Genomic DNA, 24,226 nt, shown 5'->3' on the forward strand with positions numbered 1-24,226 from the left:
GCATTCTCCGGACCCTGCCCCTTCCCCCCCAAAACCAGAACTGGAAGTGGGGTCCCGAACTAGATGTGGGGCCCTGCAATTGACCACATTGTCCGAGCCAGCCACTGAGCCTCCGACCGAGCTGGGGAGAGAGCGAGAGAGGCAGCGGCAAGAGAAGCAGCAGGCGGCAGGGAGAGAGAGGCGGCGGGGAGAGAGGCGCGGCGGGCGGTGGGGAGAGAGAGACGTGGCGGGGAGAGAGAAGCGGTGGGTGGTGGGGAGAGAGAGAGACACGAGGAGGTAGGGGCGAGAGATAGAGCAACATGGGGGGAGAGAGAGAGAGAGAGAGAGAGAGAGACATGGGGGTAGGGGGGAGAGAGAGAGAGAGAGACACGGGGGGTAGGGGAAGAGAGAGAGAGAGACACGGGGGAGAGAGACACAGATAGGGGAGAGAAAGACATGGGGGAGACACATGTGGGGGCGGGAGGAGAGAGAGAAATGGGAGGGGAGAGAGAGAAAGACAGGGATAGAGAGAGAAGGGGGAGGGAGAGAGAGAGAGAGAAAAACACGGGGGAGAGACACAAATGGGAGAGAGAAACGGGGGGGGGGAGAGACACGGGGAGAGAGACACGGGACATGGGGAGGGGAGAGACACGGGGGGGGGGAGACATGGGAGGGAGGGGAGAGAGAGACACAGGAGGAAGTTGGAGAGGGAGAGAGACATGGGGGTGGGGGAGAGGGACACGAGGGGGTGGGAGAAAGAGAGGGGGGGAGAGAGAGAAGGTGGGAGAGAGAGAGAGAGATTTTATGTTTGTACTGTACCTATGAATGACTCCACGAGGCAATGCATTGTATTCAAACTGTAGTGACCTTGGTCCTTTATTCCCAGCTCCAGAATGAGGCAGTCGCATGGTGGCTCCCCTTTTATACTGCCCCTGCCACTAGGGTAGGGCAGGAAACCCTGGTCTCCACCAGTTGCACCATCTAGTGGTGCCAACATGTATATACATAGTGTAAACCTTATTGATAGTACATCAGGTAAACAAGTCTCCATCTTATGCAACTATACAGTGACTGCACAGAGAGTATCTCGATAGTCTGCATATATAACATCAATCTCCCCCAAGTCCCTTGTGCCAATTACCTTTGCACTATGTGCTATGGCTTAGCTCTCCCCAGACTTAAGTGCCAATAGCCCTTGCACCTTGGCTGTGCTTTGGCTTGGCTCTCTCCCTGTTAACCCCCAAGTCCTTTTGCCACAACATTGGGTAGTGGTTACCAGTTTGGATGATGCAGTGGAGGTTCCAGTGGGTTCTGGGTGTGATCCATGTGTGTGTCCATGGCAACATACATCCATTCCCCCCGCCCCCCACCACAGCGAGATCATGCAGCTGGCCCGTTACATAAACATACAGGATCAGACACAGTGCAAGTACAAAAAAAGAAAGAAAAATATTTTTTTTTTTACAGTTTGTATCGTGACACCTTGGTTCAATGACTTACATTTGTTGCGTTTTATGGTTATGCGCCAGGATTGGGTAGATTGCATAATTAGTTCAGTCATGGGAAATACTGAGGTAGCAGTACAGGTATGTGAGGACGCTAGTTCCAGAGCAACCAGACAGGATCCTAGTCATCTGATGGCGGTGCCATGCCCCCTGCTAGCGGGGTGGGCTTGGTTCGGTCACCAAGCCAGGACTCAGGGCCTTTGCCGTTGCCTAATGGTGGGCAGAGCCACAGATGTGTGTGGCCTCCCTGTCCTCCTTTGAGGGCTGCAGAATCTTCTGCCTGCTCTCTAACGGTGTTGGGAACCTGGCTGTTCCAGGTCCCGTTTGGGGAATTTGTTGGTTCTGATCTTTCGCTCCCGGACATGGCCGAGGTAGCGACTGGGTCTGGGGGCTGCACCGTCTCCACCCGGGTGGTGGGCAACAGCGGCCGACTGCGCGTATTGACGCCGTTTTTGTTTCCAGGTCCATGGCGAATAGTGCCATCGGGTGCCTGCAACATGGGATAGACCTGGGGCAGAGTATCAGGATCAGTGCTTTCACCCTGCTGAGGTTGCTGGCCTATAACTTGTGAGGAAATCTTTATCCTCCCGAATTCGCTACTTTTGGGGATACTCTGTTCCTGACATTTCGCAACATTTTGTTCTTCACATTTTTAATCAGTTTGTTACGTTGATTGCCATGCATACACTGTCTCTTTAATTTCAGTTGGTTGCAGGTCTCTTTTAAGAGAACCCTGCCACGCCATGCTGCTCCTTGCTGCAACAGGGCCGCCATCTGTCCTTGAGGTGGACTGCCCTGATCCTTCTCTCCCGCGATTCTGCATTAAAGCTGGAAGAGTGCCTATGAATTCGATTTGCCTCCCCAGGAGTCCTGCCACTGGAGCCAGGAAGGTGCTTTAAGGTCCGGTCCGATCATTGCCATGCAGTCATGATGGACGGCCTGTGCCGCTGGTCTGTTCTCTAGTGCCTAGCCCAAGCGAAGGTGAGGTTTTGCACTGCCTTTGAGCACGTGGGACATTGATTGCTGGAGTGAAGAGGTCTTCCCATTTCCACTGGATCTTCCCCATCCACCTTCTTCTGAGTAGCATTGGACAATCACCTTCAACAATCCACAGAGGTAACTTGTGCACTACACCATTATGGATTACAATTACACTTACACTACTGGGATCAGCTCCTTGGTGCAGGTGCGCAACTTTTCCTGTACTGGAACCAGCTCTGGTCGTTTTTCGTTCCATAGCCTCTCGAAGGCATACTGGCTCATCACTGAGTGGCTCGCTCCCGTGTCCATTTCCATGAAGACTGGAACACCGTTTATCTCGACTTCCATCTTCACTTGAAGACAATCGATGGTGCAGGTATACACTCCATACACTTACATAAGAACATAAGAATTAGGAACAGGATTAGGCCATCTAGCCCCTCGAGCCTGCTCCGCCATTCAAAAAAATCATGGCTGATCTGGCCGTGGACTCAGCTCCACTTACCCGCCCGCTCCCCATAACCCTTAATTCCCTTATTGGTTAAAAATCTATCTACCTGTGACTTGAATACATTTAATGAGCTAGCCTCAACTGCTTCCTTGGGCAGAGAATTCCACAGATTCACAACCCTCTGGGAGAAGAAATTCCTTCTCAACTCGGTTTTAAATTGGCTCCTCCATATTTTGAGGCTGTGCCCCCTAGTTCTAGTCTCCCCGACTAGTGGAAACAACCTCTCTGCCTCTATCTTGTCTATCCCTTTCATGATTTTAAATGTTTCTATAAGATCACCCCTCATCCTTCTGAACTCCAACGAGTAAAGACCCAGTCTACTCAATCTATCATCATAAGGTAACCCCCTCATCTCCGGAATCAGCCTAGTGAATCGTCTCTGTACCCCCTCCAAAGCTCGTATATCCTTCCTTAAGTAAGGTGACCAAAACTGCACGCAGTACTCCAGGTGCGGCCTCACCAATACCCTGTACAGGTGCAGCAGGACCTCCCTGCTTTTGTACTTGTTCCCTCTCGCAATGAAGGCCAACATTCCATTCGCCTTCCTGATTACCTGCTGTACCTGCAAACTAACTTTTTGGGATTCATGCACAAGGACTCCCAGGTCCCTCTGCACTGCAGCATGTTGTAATTTCTCCCCATTCAAATAATATTCCCTTTTACTGTTTTTTTCCCAAGGTGGAAGATCTCACATTTTCCGACATTGTATTCCATCTGCCAAACCTTCGCCCATTTGCTTAACCTATCTAAATCTCTTTGCAGCCTCTCTGTGTCCTCTACACAACCCGCTTCCCCACTAATCTTTGTGTCATCTGCAAATTTTGTTACACTACACTCTGTCCCCTCTTCCAGGTCATCTATGTATATTGCAAACAGTTGTGGTCCCAGCACCGATCCCTGTGGCACACCACTAACTACCGATTTCCAACCTGAAAAGGACCCATTTATCCCAATTCTCTGCTTTCTGTTAGCCAGCCAATTCTCTATCCATGCTAATACATTTCCTCTGACTCCGCGTACCTTTATCTTCTGCAGTAACCTTTTTGTGGCACCTTATCGAATGCCTTTTGTAAATCTAAATACACCACATCCATCGGTACACCTCTATCCACCATGCTTGTTATATTAGTTAAACATGATTTCCCCTTCATGAATCTATGTTGCGTCTGCTTGATTTCACTATTCCTATCTAGATATCCTGCTATTTCTTCCTTAATGATAGCGTCAAGCATTTTCCACACTACAGATGTTAAACTAACCGGCCTATAGTTACCTGCCTTTTGTCTGCCCCCTTTTTTAAACAGAGGCGTTACATTAGCTGCTTTCCAATCCGCTGGTACCTCCCCAGAGTCCAGAGAATTTTGGTACATTATAACGAATGCATCTGCTATAACTTTCGCCATCTCTTTTAATACCCTGGCATGCATTTCATCAGGACCAGGGGACTTGTCTACCTTGAGTCCCATTAGCGTGTCCAGCACTACCTCCCTAGTGATAGTGATTGTCTCAAGGTCCTCCCTTCCCACATTCCCGTGACCAGCAATTTTTGGCATGGTTTTTGTGTCTTCCACTGTGAAGACTGAAGCAAAATAATTGTTTGAGGTCTCAGCCATTTCCACATTTCCCATTACTAAATCCCCTTCTCATCTTCTAAAGGACCAACATTTACTTCAGTCACTCTTTTCCTTTTTATATATCGGTAAAAGCTTTTACTATCTGTTTTTATGTTTTGCGCAAGTTTACTTTCGTAATCTATCTTTCCTTTCTTTATTGCTTTCTCAGTCATTCTTTGCTGTCTTTTAAAATGTTTCCAATCTTCTAGCTTCCCACTAACCTTGGCCACCTTATACGCATTGGTTTTTAATGTGATACTCTCCTTTATTTCCTTGGTTATCCATGGCTGATTATCCCTTCTCTTACCGCCCTTCTTTTTCACTGGAATATATTTTTGTTGAGCACTATGAAAGAGCTCCTTAAAAGTCCTCCACTGTTCCTCAATTGTGCCACCGTTTAGTCTATGTTCCCAGTCTACTTTAGCTAACTCTTCCCTCATCCCACTGTCGTCCCCTTTGTTTAAGCATAGTATGCTCATTTGAGACACAACTTGCTCACCCTCAGTCTGTATTACAAATTCAACCATACTGTGATCACTCATTCCGAGAGGATCTTTTACTAGGAGATCATTTATTATTCCTGTCTTATTACACAGGACCAGATCTAAGATAGCTTGCTCCCTTGTCCTGATATTATCCTTTATTAACAGAGCTACCCCATCTTCTTTCCCTTCTTGTCTATCCTTCCGAATTGTCAGATACCCCTGTATGTTTAATTCCCAGTCTTGGCCACCCTGCAACACGTTTCTGTAATGGCCACCAAATCATACCCATTTGTAATGATTTGTGCCGTCAACTCATTTACTTTATTTCGAATGCTGCGTGCGTTTAGGTAGAGTGTTTTAATACTAGCTTTTAAACCATGATTTTTATTTTTGACCCCTCCTGCAGCCCCTTTATCTTCATACATATTGTCCCTTCCTATCACCTTCTGGTTTACACTTACCCCAGTGCTACTCTGCTCTGTTGCCTCCTGCCTTTTGCATTCTTTCTTGGGGTCCTGTTCATCTGCGCTCTCACCCACTTCTTCTTGGGGCTGAGCTGCCTCTCTGGCCAAATGATCATACTCCACACTGGATTCAAAGTCATCTACCGACTCCTCTGCTGGACGGTGAGTTGTATTTCTTTTATACATATGCTGGAGGTGGCCCTTCTTGTTACAGGCTTTGCATACGTACTCAGCAAACCGTCACTGGTGATCCCTATGGTTTCCTCCACAACGCCAGCATGGTGCTACTCGATTAGCACCCCTCGGCGGACTCTGAGTTCTGGAACCCTGAGGTCTGTGCTCTCTGCCCTGAGCAGAGCCACGTTCTACAGCCTGTGAAAGGCACAATTCTGTGTACAGCACTTGCCGGGTTTGAGTCCACAGGATGAATAATTTGCTTGGTGCTGCAGGTCGAGGTTATGAACGCCTGACTGATGCTGATGGCTTTCTGCAGGTTGACTGTGGTGTCAGCAGATAATAGCTTGTGAAGAAGGCCCCCGTGGCCAATTCCTCGAATGAAGATGTCTTGCAATGCTTCATTGAGGTGCGTGCCAAAATCACATGGTACCGCAAGTCTCCTGAGGTCGGCAGCATATTTTGCAATCTCCTGGCCCTGAGGTCTGCGGTGCATGTAAAATCTGTGAGGATGCTCTGCTTTGGCTTAAGTTGTATAACAAGAGCGAGAAGGGAGAGGTTGCGAGAGAGAGAAACGTGGGGGGGGTGGGTGGGAAGAGACATGGGAGGGGGGAGGGGGGAGAGCGACACGGGGGGAGACAGAGTGAGAGACACGGGGGGGGGGGGGGGAGAGAGACTCGTGGGGGCAGAGAGAGAGGGAGGCACAGGGTGGGGGGAGAACGGGAGGTGAGACATGGGTTGGGTCTAGAGAGAGAGAGAGAGAGAGACAAGGAGTGGGGAAGCGGGAGGGGAGATTGGGAACTCAGAGAAGATGAATCACATTCTTTCAACCCCCCTTTACACGCACACTCGATTTTTTGGAAAACTCAGTGCATCAGGGACATTGTTGGAGTGGATGAAATCCAGAAGTCATGACACTCACTATTTACTTCATACCCAATGTTAACAATCCGTGATCCACACAATGCCCCATCTATGGCGGGGGTGGGGGTGGAAGGGGTAAGGCCATGCACTTACGCTGGGGTAAGGGACTTCGGCTGGGGGAGGGATATACTTACACTAGGGTAATGGACTTCAGCTTTAACTTGGTGGCTTTTACTGGGTTGATCGAGATCTGTCCTCTCTTGCTTGTGAAGTCAGAATGGATCGAATTACAATTTGCAAAGTCAGTCAGAACTTGGGCTGGGTGGTTCATAGAAACATAGAAACATAGAAAATAGGTGCAGGAGTAGGCCATTCGGCCCTTCGAGCCTGCACCACCATTCAATATGATCATGGCTGATCATGCAACTTTAGGACTGCATTCCTGCTTTCTCTCCATACTCCTTGATCTCTTTAGCCTTAAGGGCCACATCTAACTCCCTTTTGAATATATCGAATGAACTGGCCTCAACAACTTTCTGTGGTAGAGAATTCCACAGGATCACAATTCTCTGAATGAAGAAGTTTCTCCTCATCTCGGTCCTAAATTGCTTACTCCTTATCCTTAGACTGTGACCCCTGGTTCTGGACTTCCCCAACATTGGGAACATTCTTCCTGCATCTAACCTGTCCAATCCCATAAGAATTTTATATGTTTCTATGAGATCCCCTCTCATTCTTCTAAATTTCAGTGAATATAAGCCTAGTCGATCCAATCTTCCTTCATATGTCAGTCCTGCCATCCCGAGAATCAGTCTGGTGAACTGAATCAGTTCCAGTTACACATTCCAGAGAAACTTCAGCATGCGGCTTATCCTCCAAGGGAACCAATCAGCAATAGGTCATGTGAAAATGGAGAATCAATCAGAAACATGGTGGTCATTTTATTAGTACAAATAAATGCATCCTTAGTTTAATCTTGGTGGTAGGCAAATAACTGGAATCAATTATATAAACCTTAATTTAGAAAGACACAGATTAATCAAGGACAGTCAGCATGGATTTGTTCAGGGAAGGTCATGTCTGACTAATTTGATTGAGTTCTTTTAGGAGGTAACAAGGAGGATCGATGAGGGCAGTGCATCTGATGTAGTTTACATGGATTTTAGCAAGGCTTTTTAAAAGGTCCCACATAGTAGGCTGATCAAAAAAGTAAAAGACCATGGGGTCCAAAGGAGAATGGCAAATTGGATCCAAAATTGACTCAGTGGCAGGAAGCAAAGGGTAATGGTTGAGGGGAGTTTTTGTGACTTGAAGGCTTTTTCCAGTGGGGTTCCACAGGACTCAGTACTTGAGTCCCTTAATTTTTGTAGTATATATTAATGAGTTAGATAAATGTAGGGGCATGATAAAGAAATTTGCTGATGATACAAAAATTGACCATATGGTTGACAGTGAGGACGAAAGCTCTGGACTGCAGGAACTGGTCAGTTGGGCAGAAAAGTGGCAAATGGAATTAAATCTGGAAAAGTGTAAGGCAATGCATTTGGGGAGGGGCAACAAGGCAAGGGAATACACAATTAATAGGAGTATATTGAGAGGTGTGGAGGAACAGAGGGTCCACAGATCCTTAAAGGTAGCAGGACAGGTCGATAAGATAATTAAAAAGGCATACGGAATTCTTGCCTTTATTAGGCAATGTGTAGAATACAACAGCAGGGAAGTTATGCTAGAACTGTATAAAACACTAGTTAGGCCACAGTTTGTGTACTGCATGCTGTTCTGGTCACCGCATTACAAGAAGGATGTGATTGCACTAGAAAGGGTGCAGAGGAGATTTACGAGGATGTTGCCAGGAAAACTGGAAAACTTTAGCTATAAGGAAAGCTTGGATAGGCTGGGGTTGTTTTTCTCAGAGGAAGCTGAGCGGAGATTTAATTGAGGTGTATAAAATTATGAGGGGCCTAGATCGAGTGGAGAGGAAGCACATTTCCCTGTGCAGAGGGCTCAATAACCAGGGGGCATTGATTTAAAGAAGTTAGTAGAAGGATTAGAGGGGAGATGAGGACACATTTCTTCACCCAGATGGTGGTGGGAGTCTGGAACTCGCTGCCTGAGAGGGTGGTAGAAACAGAAACCCTCATCACATTTAAAAAGTACTTGGATGTACACTTAAAGAGCCATAACCTACAGGGCTACAGACCTAGTGCTGGAAGGTGGGATTAGACTGAGAAGCTCTTTTTCGATTGGCATGGACTCGATGGGCTGAATGTCCTCCTTCTGTGCCATAATTTTTCTATGATTCTATTATTCATCCATTACACCTGTCCTTGCTGACTGACATTAGCTTGTGATTTCCCCCAATGCCTCTAATATAAAATTCCTCCCCGGGCTAACCCCTCCCTATCTCTGCATCCTTCTCTAGCCGTACAAACCCCTTTCACAAACTTTCCATCCTTCTGGCTCTGGCCTCATTTTTTTGCTTTTTGATTCATTTATGGGATGTGGACGTCACTGGCAAGGCCAGTATTTATTGCATATCCCTAATTGCCCTCTAGAAGGTGGTGGTGAACCGCCTTCTTGAACTTCTGTTGTCAATGTGGTACTTCTCGTAGTGGCCTATTGCATCCCCCTCTCCCTTCACTGGCAACTGCATCTTCAGCTGCCTTGGCCCCAAGCTCTGGGATCATCTCTCTAAACCCCTCTATCTCTCCTCCTTTAGGACCTTCCTTAGAACTAACCTTTTTGACAAAGCTTTAGGTGACCCTTCTAATATCTATATTTTCCTTACTCCTCTGTGAAGCATGTTGGGACTTTTTTATGTTAAAGTTGCTATATACGTGCAAGCTATAGTTGTTGTTGAATGAATATTATACATACAGTAAAGTTATGTATGCCACTTTAAAAAAAACATATCAGATAATGGTGTATGTGGCACAGAACTCTAATTTCAAATTCAATTTAGACATGCAACTCATTGGGAAGTTTGCTCAACAGTAGTAAAAGCAGGTCAAATTAATATTGGTCCGTACTGTGTTGATTTTTGAAGGTCAAAAGCATTAGGTTTCTAATTCTAATCTTTGCATTTGTATCCTCAATGTTGATGTCTTTCAAAGATTGAACAAAATCATTGGAAGGTCATTGCAATTACTCTCTGGTCGATCCAGGTTTGCCCTTCATCAAAAGAATGCCTCTGTAATTGCAAGCTGCGAATGCACTTCATGTCGTTCCAGTCTTTAATTGCATATTCTTAAACTGTAATACAGCCATGATTGTAATCACTAATCTCTTCATATTTTTGAAAACATTTGCATACTTTTGAATGATTATAAGTACACTCGAGTGTGCATTTATTCTATAAATTAATAATGATAATAATTATAATACACTTTCATGTTTAAAAAGAAAAATAGTTCATCATTCTCTTGTGATGTCCAATAACTAACTTGCTTGCAAGAACATTCACAATGCTGAAAGGCTTGCGCACGGGTGAATCACATGATTTTCTGACATGGCCTGTAAGTTCTGCATACACAAGGCTGTGACAATTAGGCGGCCTTGAAATCTTTGAATTTGCATTAAAAGTCTGCAGTGCTGTGTGCTCCCACTAGGCAATGGCAAGATACTGGAAAAAGGATTGATCCAGGAAGGAAAAAATCTTTGGCTCACGAGTCTGGACACACCAAAACAGACAGAAATTCCCCAGCCTTATGCACTTTTTAAAACCACTTTTTCACGTAAAATGTTTTTTTTGGCGTTAAAAAAATTTAAGGACATTTTTCAATTTGGCTAGTCGTTTAATGCCATCATTAAAAAATAACAAACGCCTTCTTTCAGAACTGTTTTGTAACGTCACTAGGCGTCAAAAATAATGATATCACCGTTTTTGTGAATTTGGCCAATAATGACATTTTTAAGAACAGTGATAAATACCGAACTGAAAAAGCTTGTCTCAACTGGTCGAGTCAGATTGAAATCGGCGATAGCGCCATCTTGGAAAACAGAGCTGAGTTAAAGGTTTGGAGGGAAGGCTGTGTTTAGACATTAGCGAGTTTATAATTAGTTTTTAAGGATTTGAGGACATTAAAGGGCATTTAAGAATGGGGCCTATTCTTTCTGTGCCATATTTGGTGACTGCTTATGCTATCATAGAAGAAGGCATATTCGATAGCATTATCAGTGTAATCAAAGAGGCCACAGACATATGGGGAGGAGGTTTTACCCCCAACGAGTTTACAGGGAACAAAGCTCATACCTCCATCTGACTGAGGTAATGTGATTAGAAGGCTACGCTTTCGAAAAGAGGTGGTCACAGAGATATGCCAGCTCATAAAGGCAGACATACAGCCTACAAGCGTGAGGGGGACTGCACTGCCCGTCGAAGTGAAGGTGACTGCGGCACTTGCCTTTTATGCCTCTGGCTCCTTTCAGGCATCAGCAGGCAGCATCGCCTGATGACTGTTTACACGTAGGAAGGACTTCATCAACTTACCAATGACCAAGGAGGCACATAATGAAAGGGCTGTAGGCTTTACACGAATTGCTGGCTTCCCCAAGGTACAGGCTGCCATTGACTGTACGCACATCGCCCTGCGAGCACTTTTTGAGGATCCGGAGGTTTACCGAAACCGAAAGTGATTCCACTCGCAGAACGTAAAAATCATCTGCGACCATAATCAGCGTATCAAGTCAGTAAATGCAAAATTTCCAGGGAACATCTATGATGCTTTCATCTTGCGTGAGAGCACTGTCTCACAGCTGTTTGAGGAGCAGCGAGAAGACCAGAGCTCGATGCTGGGGGCAAAGGTTACGAGCTCGCCACCTGGCTCATGAACCCCCTCTGCAAAACGCAGACTAAAATACCAGCCATATAACCACATGCAACATTGCTGAGAAGACATTTGTAGAGCTAAAGCAGCGTTTCCGATGTCTGGACCACTCTGGCGGCTCCCTGCAATACTCCACTCAGCAGGCCGGTGAGTTTACTGTGGTGTGCTGCATGCTACACAACTTAGCCAGGGGGGGCAGGGTGACATGAGTAGGCTCACATAGCGCAGGCTCATTTGAAGGACCACAACGAATGATAGTACATCGCATAAACCGAAGCCTAGCCGACGGAGAGTACATCGCATAAACCGAAGCCTAGCCCACACAGTACTTAACACTGAACCAATCCAAACTGTGGATTTTGCAGGACTTACTAACTCTCTGGAACCTGGGCTCAGCATCCGCACAGGTTATCGATCTGGGTGATGCACAATCAGATCTGCAGTCCGACTTTCCAGGGCTGACAGTGGAAGCAGTCTTGCCGGACCCCCACCAGTTTTCCGCTGCTGTCACCGGTTCTCGGATAACTTTCTCTGTAAAGATGGCAATAGACATTTTTAAGAGAGCGGCCTTCTGCTGTCATGGCACACACAAATAGTCATCAAAGCACTTATACCATACTGTGTGCATTTAATTAAGTGATTTGTATGGTGTCCATTTACTTGCATGTTGTTCACCACAAAAACATCGAAGAACAGTGCATAAAAAAAGCTATCTTTATAATGTGTGCCGATCAGAAGTTTAATGATACCAAGATGGGTCACATTTACAATTCAAGTAATTGTAGTGCATAAATAAAAATATTACTTACTCTAACTGTCCCGCAAAGGTCATGCCACCTCTTCCTGCACTGCGGATAGGTCCTCATTATGGAGTCCACCGAGGAAACCTGCTCTGCAATGCGTCGCCAAGCTTCAGCCATTGTAGATGGGTGGAGTTTACTAACATCCTTCTTCCCAATCTGGCCCCATCTTCTCTCTACAGCGCCTACCAGGGCTTCATTTGCATCCTGGCTAAAATTTCTAGCCCTCTTCCTTCCCGAATCAAGCTCCATTTTTGATCCTGCAGCACCTGTGTGTAAGTATTGAGCACTCTCCTGCAACTTTCAATTCCCTGCAAAATTGGCTGCTCCAGATCAGGAAGTGTACTGCGCATGCGCGTTACATGAAAAACAGACAAATTTTCTTTTCCGTGCATGCGTAAATTGACCGTTTTTTTTTTAATCGGTAAAATTTATTTTTTTGTTCTTAAAAACGCTTTTTTAATGCTTTGCCAAAAGTTAGAAACCATTTAGGGAAATTTAAGTGGTTTTTTTCCGCATTATTTTAGTGACAAAAAAACGGCGTTAATCGCGAATAACGCCAAAAAACAGTGAAATCCTTCATTGTGGAAATTATGGCCCAGTGAGTCTGAAGGTGACATTGCACATATGAGAGTTTCATTGGCAGAGAAACTAAGGTAGGCCAAAGACAGCTAATGTTGCCATGATGGAAGTAAATGTTCTTGGTAATGGAACAGAGTTGCAGTTTGAAGCTCAATTCAGGATAGAACGGGACAAAAGAGCTGAATTCTAGAGGTGAGGTGAAAGTGACTACCCCTGGCATCAAGGTACATTTGACTGAATGTGACATCAAGGAGCCCTAGTAAAATTGAAGTCAATGGGAATTAGGGAGAAAGTCTCCACCGGCTGGAGTCATACCTAGAACGATGGAAGATGGTTGTGATGGAGGCCAATCATCTCAACCACAGGACATCGCTGCAGGAGTTCCTCAGGGCAGTGTCCTAGGCCCAACCATCTTCAGCTGCTTCATCAATGATCTTCCCTCCACCACAAGGTCAGAAGTGGGGATGTTCGCTGATGATTATAAATTGTTCAGTACCATTTTCAATTCTTCAGATAATGAAGCAATCCATGCCTGCATGCAGCAAGACCTGGATGACAATTCAGGCGTGGGCTGATAAGTGTCAAGTAACATTTGTGCCATGCAAGTGTCAGGCAATGACGATCTCCAACAAGTGAGCGTCTATCTGCCGCCCCATGATATTCAATGGCATTACCATCACCGAATCCCCCACCATCAACATCCTGGGGGTCACCATTAACCAGAATGTAACGGGACCAGCCACATAAATACTGTGGCAACAAGAGCAGGTCAGAGGATGGGTATTCTGTGGTTAGTGTCCCACCCCCTGACAAGCTTTACTACCATCTACGGGAGAACTTTCATCACATGGCTACAGCAATTCAAGAAGGCGGCTCACCACCCCCTTCTCAAGAGCATTTCAGCATGGCAATAAATGTTGGTCTTGCCAGCGATACCCGCATTCCATAAAATAACAAAGAAATAGGATGCCTAGGCTGTCAAAGGTCTTCCTCAGCGTGATAGCATTGCCGGAGAGGAGAACAGAATCAGTGGCAAGTGAGCAGAGTATGTGGTGTAGGCCAAAGACAATGGCGGAGAAATTTGGTCGTACCTCTGGCGGAGCGGTAAATTTTGCGCCAGCAAATAGATTGTGTCTGCTGCCGCAAAATTAATTAGCTGGGCCCTGAGTTTGGAGCGGAGTGCTAAGGGAGGCGTTGCACACCTCTTTTAGAGTGCTAGGCCAGCTGAGGAAATGAAAATCCCAAGCTAAACAGTCAGCCTCGGAGCGACCTAAGAGAAGCCTCGAGAGAAAAAAAAAATCTGAAAAAAACACCAAAAACATTCCCAATAAATAACTCACGTCACCACAACACAAAACGCAAAAAAAAATTAAAACCAATCACACTTACCTCAGGTCGACATTACTTACCTCACAGCAGCCGTGACCGGTTGGAAAGCCAGCTTCCACAGGCATTCCCACCAGGGCGCTCTACGGGTTGGGCGTGATCCAAATATCGAGCCGATTTCGCAACTAGGGGCCTTGCACATCGGCTCACCACTTCTAAATGGTAATGCTCCCTGCCCTTTTGAAACAGCATCGAATGTCCCAGCAGGGTGCTGGAAGCTGGCTGCTTGCCCAAAAGTGCTTACCGCCGCCATTGTTGCCCCTCCGGGGCACTAACAGGGGCGATAGAAGACCAAAAATCCAGCCCAATAGCTATGGTCTGCCCAATTTTCAGTTGGAAGAATTTTAACTTATTCAGGACTGGATGTCAAAGAAGAAGGGTTCAATGATCATCTCCCTTCCACCCAGGGTAAGCTTAAAAATGTGAAAACAGGCAGAGAGCCTGATGATTATATTTAAATCAGGGTCTATGATGTCTTTAGTATCCTAACACCATATTTGAGTGAGTTGGGACTGCAACCACTACTTTTTAAACCTTACTACCCATGTCAAAAAGAATACTATTGTATTATAGGAAGAAATGCATGCATTTCATTGTGCCTGCAGTTGAAATCTCCTAGGATCTAGGGGAGGTTACTATGTTATCAAAATCTCTCTATTTTTATTTGCTGCTCTTAGCTTCCATGAATAACACACCACCTTGACTAATCATCTGTCAGGAGGCTAATGCAGCTCGATGTGGAATAGTTAATGCCTTCAATAATATTTTATTATATTCACTTCGCTCAGATGAATAAGCAAACGGGTGAAAGGTACAAGTAGTCCAGAAGGTGACAGCAAAAGTTACTGTTTTCTTCGCTGCTGTTGACAAATCTGTGCTCTGTGAAGTAAAATTTCTAAATCACTCCTGAAGTCTTATATAATCATAGAACCTTACAGCTCAGAAGGAGACCATTCGGCAGATCATACCTGAAACAACTCTTTGAAAGAGCTATCCAATTAGTCTCGCTCCCCTTTCCCTATAAACCGACAGGCTTTTTCCTTTTCAAGTATATATCCAATTCCATTTTGAAAGTTATTATTGAATCTGCTGCCACCATCCTTTCAGGCAATACATTCCATATCATAATAACTTGCTGCATAACAAAATTCTCCTCATCTCACCTTTGGTGCTTTGGCCAATCACCTTAAATCTGTGACCTCTCGTTGCTGACCCATCTGCCAGTAGAAACAGTTTCTCCTTATTTATTCTATCAAAACCCTTCATGTTTTTAACACCTCTATTTAATCTCCCCTTAACCTTCTCCAAGGGGAACAATCCCAGCTTCTCTAGTCTCTTCACATAACTGAAATCTTCAGGGGGGAGGGTCGAAGAATAAAAGAGCCCCAGTGATAGGGGATTCTATAGTTAGGGGAACAGACAGGCGTTTCTGCGGCCGTGACGTGACTCCCGAATAGTTTTGTGCCTCCCTGGTGCCAGGGTCAAGGATGTCACAGAGTGGACGCAGGGCACCCTGGGGGGGGGGGGGGGGTGCGGAGGGAAAACAGCTCGAGATCGTGGTCCATATCGGGACCAACGACATAGGTAAAATGAGGGACGAGGTCCTACAGGAAGAATTCAGGGAGCTAAGAAGAAAATTAAAGGGTAGGATCTCAAAAGGTAGTAATCTCCGGGTTACTACCGGTGCCACGTACTAATGAGTAAAAGAATAGAAGGATAGAGAGGATGAACATGTGACGGGAAAGTTGGTGTAGGGGAGAGGGCTTTAAATTATTGAGGCATTGGGACTGCTTCTGGGGTTGCATCTCAACAACGCCGGGACAAATATCCTCGCGGGGAGTTTTGCTAGTGCTGTTGGGGAGAGTTTCAACTAGCTTGGCAGAGGGATGGGAACCTGAGAACTAATTCAAAAGGGAAGGAAGTAAAGCAGAAATTTGATAGCAAGAATCTAAAAAGCAAATCTGTAAGACAGAGGAAACAGGGCTTACTAAGTAGTAAACAAAGAGGTCTTCCTGCACTGAATGGTATATACTTTAATGCAAGGAGTATAGCGAATAAGGCGGATGAGCTAAGAGCACAGGTAGACACTTGGAAGTATGACATTATAGCCATTGCAGAAACTTGGCTGAAAGAGGGGCAGATTTGGCAGATCAATATTCCTGGCTACAGGATTTTTAGACAAGATAGAGAGGGAGGTAAAAAGGCGGTGGTGGGGGGTGGGGGGGGCGCGGTACTGATCAAAGAAACTATTACAGCGGTGAGGAGGGATGATACATTAAAGGGATCATCAAATGAGGCCATATGGGTTGAATTGAAAAATAAAAAAGGGGCGATCACACTGCTGGACGTGTATTATAGACCGCCAAACAGTGGGAGTGAGATAGAGGAGCAAATATGTAGGCAAATTGCTGTGAAGTCCAAAATCCATAGGGTAGTAATAGTAGGGGATTTTAACTATCCAAACATTGATTGGGACAAATTTAGTGAGAAGGGTATAGAGGGTGCGGAATTCATGAAATGCATTCTAGGAACTTTTTTAGTCAGTGTGTAGCAAGCCTAACACGAGACGGGGTGGTCTTGGATTTATTTTTGGGGAATGAAGCTGGGCAGGTTGAAGGGGTATTAGTGGGAGAGCACTTGGGTGCCAGTGACCATAATTCAGTCAGATTTAAGTTGGTTATGGATAAGAACATAAGAACTTAAGAACATAAGAAATAGGAACAGGAGTAGACCATACGGCCCCTCGAGCCTGCTCCGCCATTCAATAATATCATGGCTGATCTGATCATGGAATCAGCTCCACTTCCCTGCCCACTACCCATAATCCCTTATCCCTTTATCGTTTAAGAAACTGTCTATTTCTGTTTTAAATTTATTCAATCTCCCAGCTTCCACAGCTCTCTGAGGCAACGAATTCCACAGATTTACAACGCTCTGAGAAGAAATTTCTCCTCATCTCAGTTTTAAATAGGCGGCCCCTTATTCTAAGATCACGCCCTCTCGTTCTAGTCTCCCCCATTAGTGGAAACATCCTCTCTGCATCCACCTTGTCAAGCCCTCTCATAATCTTAAATGTTTCGATAAGATCACCTCTCTTTGTTCTGAATTCCAATGAGTAGAGGCTCAACTTATTCAACCTTTCCTCATAAGTCAACCCCCTCATCTCCAGAATCAACCTAGTGAACCTTATCTGAACTGCCTCCAAAGCAAATATATCCTTTTGTAAAAATGGAAACCAAAACTCCAAGCAGTATTCCAGGTATGGCCTCACCAATACCCTGTATAGCTGTAGCAAGGCTTCCCTGCTTTTATACTCCATCCCCTTTGCAATAAAAGCCAAGAATCCATTGGCCTTCCTGATCATTTGCTGTACCTGCATACTATCCTTTTGTGTTTCATGCACAAGTACCCCCAGGTCCCGCTGCACTGCAACACTTTGCAAACTTTCTCCATTTAAATAATAACTTGCTCTGAATTTTTTCTGCCAAAGTGCATGACCTCACACTTTCCAACATTATACTCCATCTGCCAAATTTTTGCCCACTCACTTAGCCTGTCTATGTCATTTTGCAGATTTTGTGTGTCCTCCTCACACATTGCTTTTCCTCCCATCTTTGTATCGTCAGCAAACTTGGCTACGTTACACTCAGTCCCTTCTTCCAAGTCGTTAACATAGATTGGAAATAGTTGGGAACAAGGATAGGCTGAAATTAAAATTCCGAATTGGGGAAAAGTTAATTTTGCCAAGTTAAGGAGTGATTTGGCCATAGTGGACTGGAAACAGCTACTTGTGGGTGAATCAGTGTCGGAACAGTGGGAGGCATTCAAGGAGAAGATCCGGAAGGCTCAGTCCAAACATGTGCCCTTAAAGAAAAAGGTTGGGAAAAATAATTCTAGAGCCCCATGGATATCTAGGGATTTACAGGGGAGGATTAAGAAAAAAAGGGAGGCTTATGTCATATACCAATGGCTAAATACTATAGAATCTTTCGAAGAATATAGAAAGTTAAGAGGAAACATTAAAAAGGATATTATGAATGCTAAGAGACAGCACGAGAAATTCTTGGCCAGTAAAGTTATGGAAAACCCTAAGATGTTCTATAAATATATTAAGAGTAAGAGGGTTGTTATATATGTGAACTTGTATTTACTCTGTACAGCCACCAGAGGGCTCATCCCCTGGAGTCCCAAGGGATCCCATAATCCCTTGGAAGCACAGGTATTTAAGGAGGCCTCACAAGTTGGAGCAGCACTCTGGAGACCTGCAATAAAAGACTAAGGTCACACTTTACTTTGTGCTCCCACTGGTCAGTCTGACTCTTTCTCCATACATTACAACTGGCATAGCGAACCCAAAGATACAGAGAACAGTGGACATCCTGGAGAAATTCTCACAGGGAGATGATTGGGAAACTTTTGCGGAGCGACTTGACCAATACTTTGTAGCCAACGAGCTAGATGGGGAATTCTCTCACCATCTGTGGGTCACTAACATAGGGCCTCATGAAGAATCTGCCCACTCCAGTGAAACCCATGGAGAAATCATACAACGATTTGTGCACACTGGTCCGAGAGCATTTGAACCCGAAGGAAAGCGTTCTGATGGCGAGGTACTAGTTCTACTCCTTCAGAAGGTCTGAAGGTCAGGAAGTGGCGCATTATGTCGCCGAGTTAAGACGCCTTGCAGGACATTGCGAATTTGAAGGACATTTGGAGCACATGCTCAGAGACGTTTTAGTACTTGGCTTTGGCCATGAAACCATACTTCGCAAACTTTTGACTGTAGAGACCCCCACTTTGAGTAAGGCCATAGCGATTGCCCAGGTGTTCATTGCCACCAGTGACAATATGAAACAAATCTCTCAGCACACAAGTGCTGCTACAAGGCCTGTGAACAAAGTGATGTTGTTTCCGAATCATAATGTACAGGGCAGGTCACACATATCTGCAGCTGCACGTCCGCAGATGTCTGAGAGTCCACCATCAAGGGTGATGAATGCAAGGCCATTAACACCTTGTTGGCACTGCAGGGGTGATCATCGTTTCCATTCATGACGATTCAAAGGGGACGTTTGCAAGGGCTGTGGAACAATGGGACACCTCCAACGAGTGTATAGGCGAGCTGCAAATCCTGTTAAACCTGCAAACCACCATGTTGCAGAGGAGGACAGATCCACGGAGGATCACGATGAACCAGAGCCTCAGACCGAGGAGGCAGAGGTACATGGGGTGCACACATTCACCACGAATTTTCCCCCAATAATGCTGAATATATGGACTCCTGGTATCAATGGAGCTGGACACGGGCGCAAGCCAGTCCATCATGGGCACAAAGACTTTCGAAAGATTGTGGTGCAACAAGGCCTCAAGGCCAGTCTTACTACAGTTCGCATGAAACTAAGAACTTACACAAAAGAAATTATTCCTGTAATCGGCAGTGCTACCGTAAAGGTCTCCTACGATGGAACGGTGCACAAGCTACCACTCTGGGTGATACCGGGCGACGGTCCCATGCTGCTGGGAAAGATACACTGGAACAGGGACGACGTCCAAGCACTATCACCCGCTGACGAAACTTCGTGTGCCCAGTCTTAATCAAATTTCCTTCGCTGCTCGAACCAGGCATCGGGAAATTCCAAGGAGCAAAAGTGCAGATCCACCTAATTCCGGGGGTGCGACCATTCCATCACAAGGTGAGAGCAGTACTGTACATGATGGAGAAAGAGTAGAGATGGAGCTAGACCGGTTGCAAAGAGAGGGCATCATTTCAACGATCGAGTTCAACGAGTGGGCCAGTCCAATTGTTCCTGTCCTCAAGGGATACGGCACCATCAGAATCTGTGGCGATTACAAAGTAACTATCAATCGTTTCTCCCTGCAGGACCAATACCCACTACCAAAGGCTGACGACCTCTTTGCAATGCTGGCTGGAGGAAAGACATTCACGAAGTTGGATCTGACTTCAGCCTACATGACGCAGGAACTGGAGGAATCATAGAAAGCCCTCACCTGCATCAACACGCACAAAGGTCTTTTTGTTTATAACAGATGCTCGTTTGGAATCCAATCATCAGCGGCGATATTCCAGAGAAACATGGAAAGCTTACTGAAATCGGTCCCACACCCAGTGGTCTTCCAGGATGACATCTTGGTCACAGGTCGGAACACAGTCGAGCATCTGCAGCACCTGGAGGAGGCTCTTAGTCGACTCAACCGCGTGGGGCTCAGGTTGAAACGCTCGAAGTGCGTTTTCCTGGTGCCTGAAGTGGAGTTCTTGGGAAGGAGGATTGCGGCGGATGGCATCAGTCCCACCAACACGAAGACGGAGGCAATCGAGAACGCACCGAGGCCACAGAACGTGACGGAGCTGCGGTCGTTTCTGGGACTCCTGAACTACTTTGGTAACTTCTTACCGGGTCTTAGCACACTGCTAGAACCACTGCATATCTTACTACGAAAAGGGGACGAATGGGTTTGGGGCGAAAGCCAAGAAAATACCTTTGTAAAAGCGAGAAAATTGTTATGCTCAAACAAATTGCTTGTGTTGTATGATCCATGTAAGTGTTTGGTACTAGCATGTGATGCGTCGTCATATGGCATCGGGTGTGTATTGCATCAAGCTAATGATTTTGAGAAACTGCAACTGGTTGCTTATGCATCCAGGAGTCTGTCTAAGGCCGAGAGAGCCTACAGCATGATTGAGAAAGAAGCGTTAGCGTGTGTCTATGGGGTAAAGAAAATGCATCAATATCTGTTTGGGCTATAATTCGAATTGGAAACTGACCATAAACCACTTATATCCCTGTTTTCGGAGAGTAAAGGGATAAATACCAACGCATCAGCCCGCATCCAGAGATGGGTGCTCACGTTGTCCGCATACAACTATGCCATCCGTCACAGGCCAGGCACAGAAAACTGCGCTGATGCTCTCAGTAGGCTGCCATTGCCCACCACGGGGATGGAAATGGCGCAGCCCACAGATCTATCCATGGTTATGGAAGCATTTGAGAGTGTGCAATCATCCGTCACTGCCTGGCAGATCAAAACCTGGACAAGCCAGGACCCCTTATTATCTCGAGTCAAAAGCTGTGTGCTTCAAGGGAGCTGGTCCAGTGTCTCAGTGGAAATGCAGGAAGAGAGTAAGCCGTTCCAGCGGCACAAAGATGAAATGTCTATACAAGCAGACTGCCTTCTGTGGGGCAATCGAGTAGTGGTCCCCAAGAAGGACAGAGACACCTTCATCAATGACCTCCACAGTGCCCACCCAGGCATCGTAATGATGAAAGCGATAGCCAGATCCCACGTGTGGTGGCCCGGTATCGATGCGGACTTAGAGTCCTACGTTCACAGATGTAATACATGCTCGCAGTTAAGCAATGTATCCAGAGAGGCGCCACTAAGTTTATGGTCTTGGCCCTCCAAACCGTGGTCTAGGGTACACGTCGACTATGCAGGCCCGTTTTTGGGTAAAATGTTCCTTGTGGTTGTAGACGCATATTCAAAGTGGATTGAATGTGAGATAGTCGGCTAGCATGTCCACTGCCACTACTGAAAACCTACGGACCATGTTTGCCACTCACGGCTTACCCGATGTCCTGCGACAACGGGCCATGTTTTTCCAGTGTTGAATTCAAAGAATTCATGACCCGTAACGGGATTAAACATGTCACATCTGCCCTGTTTAAACCAGCGTCCAATGGTCAGGCAGAAAGAGCAGTGCAAACCATTAAGCAAGGCTTGAAGAGGGTAACTGAAGGCTCACTGCAGACTCGCCTATCCCGAGTCCTGCTTAGCTACTGCATGAGACCCCACTCGCTCACTGGGATCCCACCTGCTGAACTGCTCATGAAAAGAGCACTTAAGACAAGGCTCTCCTTGGTTCACCCTGATCTACATGAACAGGTAGAGAGCAGGCGGCTTCAACAAAGTACATACCATGATAGTGCAAATGTGTCACGCGAGATTGAAATCAATGATCCTGTATTTGTATTGAATTATCGACAAGGTCCCAAGTGGCTTCCCGGCACTGTCGTGGCCAAAGAGGGGAGCAGGGTGTTTCGGGTCAAACTTTCAAATGGACTCATTCACCGGAAATACTTGGACCAAATCAAACTCAGATTTATGGACTATCCTCAACAACCCACCTTGGACCCTACCTTTTTTGATTCCCCAACATACACACCAGTGGCAACTGGCACCATGGTTGACCACGAAGCAGAACCCATCATCCACAGCAGCCCAGCAGGACCCAACACACCAGGCAGCCCAGCAAGGCCAGCTGCACAGCAGCCCAGCGAGGGCCCAACAAATGATTCAACAATACCAGCTTTCACACCGAGACGATCAACTAGGTTGAGAAGGGCCCCAGATCGACTCACATTGTAAATAGTTACACTATTGACTTTGGGGGCGGGTGTGGGGGGGTGTTGTTATATATGTGAACTTGTATTTACTCTGTACAGCCACCAGAGGGCTCATCCCCTGGAGTCTCAAGGGATCCCATCCCTTGGGAGCACAGGGATTTAAGGAGGCCTCTCAGGTTGGAGAGACACTCTGGAGACCTGCAATAAAAGACTAAGGCCACACTTTACTTTGAGCTCACAGGCTGCAGTCTGACTCTTTCTTCATACATAACAAGGGTAACGAAAGAAAGGGTAGGGCCTATTAGAGACCATGAGGGAAATCTTTGTGTGGAGGCAGAAGATGTTGGTAGGGTTCTTAACAAATACTTTGCATCTGTTTTCACAACGGAAAGGGGCAATGCAGATACTGCTATCGAGGAGGAGTGTGATATTCTGGATGAAATCAATATAGTGAGAGAGGAAGTATTAAGGGGTTTAGTAGCTTTGAAAGTAGATAAGTCCCCAGGCCCAAATGAAATGCATCCTAGGCTGTTGAGCAAAGTAAAAGAGGAAATAGCAGAGGCCTTGACCATCATTTTCCAGTCCTCTTTGGATCTGGGCATGGTGCCGGAGGATTGGAGGACTGCTAATGTAGTACCCTTGTTTAAGAAGGGAGAAAGGGATAGGCCGAGTAATTACCGGCCTGTTAGCCTAACCTCAGTGGTGGGAAAATTAGTGGAAAAAACCCTGAAATACAGGATAAATCTACATTTGGAAAGGCAAGGATTAATTCGGGACAGTCCACATGGATTTGTTAAGGGAAGGCCGTGTTTGACTAACGTGATTTAATTTTTTGAGGAGGTAACCAAGTGGATCGATGAGGGTAGTACATATGATGTAGTATATATGGACTTTAGCAAGGCTTTTGATAAGGACCCACATGGTAGACTGGTCATGAAGGTTAAAGCCCATGGGATACAGGGCAAAGTGTCAAGTTGGATCCAAAATTGGCTTGGAGGTAGGAAGCAAAAGGTAATGATTGATGGATGTTTTTGTGACTGGAAGGATGTTTCCAGTGGGGTTCCGCAGTGCTCTATACTGGGTCCCTTGCTTTTTGTGGTATATATCAATGATTTAGACTGGTCAGGTGGACAGAACAGTGGCAAATGGAATTTAATTCAGAGAAGTGAGAGGTGATGCACTTTGGGAGGGCTAATAAGGAAAGGGTATAGACATTAAGCGGTAGGCCACTTACTAGTGTAGATGAACAAAGGGATCTTGGGGTGCTTGTCCAAAGATCCCTGAAAGTAGCAGGCCAGGTGGATAAAGTGGTTAAGACTGCATACGGAATGCTTGCCTTTATTGGCCAAGGCATAGAATATAAGAGCAGGGAGGTTATGCATGCAGTTCTGGTTGCCGTATTATAGGAAGTACGTGATTGCACTTGAGCGAGTGCAGAGGAGATTTACTAGGATGCTGCATGGAATGGAGAATCTTAGTTATGAGGACAGATTTGATAGGCTGGGTTTGTTCTCACTGGAACAGAGGAGGTTGAGAGGAGACCTCATTGAGGTGTGCAAAATATTGAGGGGCCTGGACATAGTGGATAGTAAGGGTCTATTGCCATTGGTGGAGGGGTCTATTATGAGGAAGTATAGTTTTAAGGTGGTTGTAGAAGGTTTAGAGGGAATTTACGCAGAGGGTTGGGGGGATC

The sequence above is a fragment of the Pristiophorus japonicus genome, chromosome 6 (assembly GCF_044704955.1).
Source record: "Pristiophorus japonicus isolate sPriJap1 chromosome 6, sPriJap1.hap1, whole genome shotgun sequence".
NCBI classification, from domain to species: domain Eukaryota; kingdom Metazoa; phylum Chordata; class Chondrichthyes; family Pristiophoridae; genus Pristiophorus; species Pristiophorus japonicus.